We start from the raw sequence: 1,528 nt of genomic DNA on the forward strand, positions 1-1,528 counted from the left end.
TTTTTTTTCATCTGTATAAACAACCCTGAGAGGTGAAGTGAAATATTTTTCTACCACTTTTGGGAAAAAGTATAAATAGCACTGTGGCCTCACAGAAACAAGGTTCTGGGTCGGAACCTGCTGGGACCTTTCTGTGTGGAGTTTGTCTGTGTGGTTTCTATCTGAGTGCTCCAGCTTCCTCACACAGTCCTAAGACTTGCAGGTCAGGTTCATAAGTGACTCTAAATTGCCTGTAGGTGTGAATGTGAGTGTGAGTAGTTGTCTCTGTGTGTCAGCCCTGTGATTGACTGGCGACCTGTCCAGGTGTAATGTCAGCTGGGATTGGCTCTTTCAAGAGACAATGAAGGTAAATAACGTAGTCTCTTTGGGCACTTTTAAAGATTTGTTATTTGAGTCTGTTGTTGAGGGCTTCAAATGTTTTGTATAATTTTTAACAAATTTTAATTTTTTTATTATTATTTTTTGCTATTAATTGATAAGATACTGTTGAGATTGGGTGTTTTTGTATTGACTGTTTTACATTGTTTTATGAACGAACCAATGTTTGACTGTTTTATGTTGTTTTTCTGAAACAAATTCTTTGTATGTAAACATTGAGTTATGAGACCTCGGTCTCCATTGACCCCCATGTCTAAATAAAGGTTAATAACAATAATAGTCTGATAGCAGTGATCATTTCTGAATGACTGTGTTTTACTTACTCCTTCTGACCACTAGAGGGCAGTAATCACTCATGTTCACACATCACACTCAGTATATGAACATGTGTAACCATGTTAAGTGATATTGATCAGTTACAACACTAGTTTATTTCTATAACTGCTGCACCATTGTGGTTTTTATTAATAGATTAACATGAAAATGACCAGTATAAAGTTTACAATAGAACAAGAAAACCAACGAGAAGAAGAAAAGCTCAGTTCTAGAGACTTTACATTCACCTCGCAGCCCCTCAGGGTGTTAAATGACCAATTAGCAGCTGGATCTAAAGCGGAGGAGGAACTGAGTGAAATGTGTTTATTTGCAATCAGGTGTGATAACCGTAACCCACAATCTAATCTACACAAGCAGTTCTACAACACAAGCTTTCAATCAGCCGTTTGTAGCTGCTCCTGTTCACATAGGCTCAATTATTTGATCATTTTCATAACAGTTTCATGATGCTTCCTTCACATTGGGACACAGCTGAGGACACTGAGGTCATGTCCTCAGCTGTCCAGAGTCCATCACATACACTGCAGCTGTGTTAACTAACCAGGAAGTAGCTCTTCAAGTTTTAGGTCATGAGCCACAACTACAGCTCTATCTAGGTTTCATATGTATATAAATCATCTATACATATATATATATACACACTACCGTTCAAAAGTTTGGGGTCACCCAGACAATTTTGTGTTTTCCATGAAAACTCACACTTTTATTTATCAAATGAGTTGCAAAATGAATAGAAAATATAGTCAAGACATTGACAAGGTTAGAAATAATGATTTTTATTTGAAATAATAATTTTCTCCTTCAAACTTTGCTT

The sequence above is a fragment of the Seriola lalandi genome, unplaced genomic scaffold (genome assembly GCF_002814215.2).
Source record: "Seriola lalandi dorsalis isolate HSWRI2012SDOR001 ecotype SW California unplaced genomic scaffold, Sedor1 jcf7180002055008, whole genome shotgun sequence".
NCBI lineage: Eukaryota > Metazoa > Chordata > Actinopteri > Carangiformes > Carangidae > Seriola > Seriola lalandi.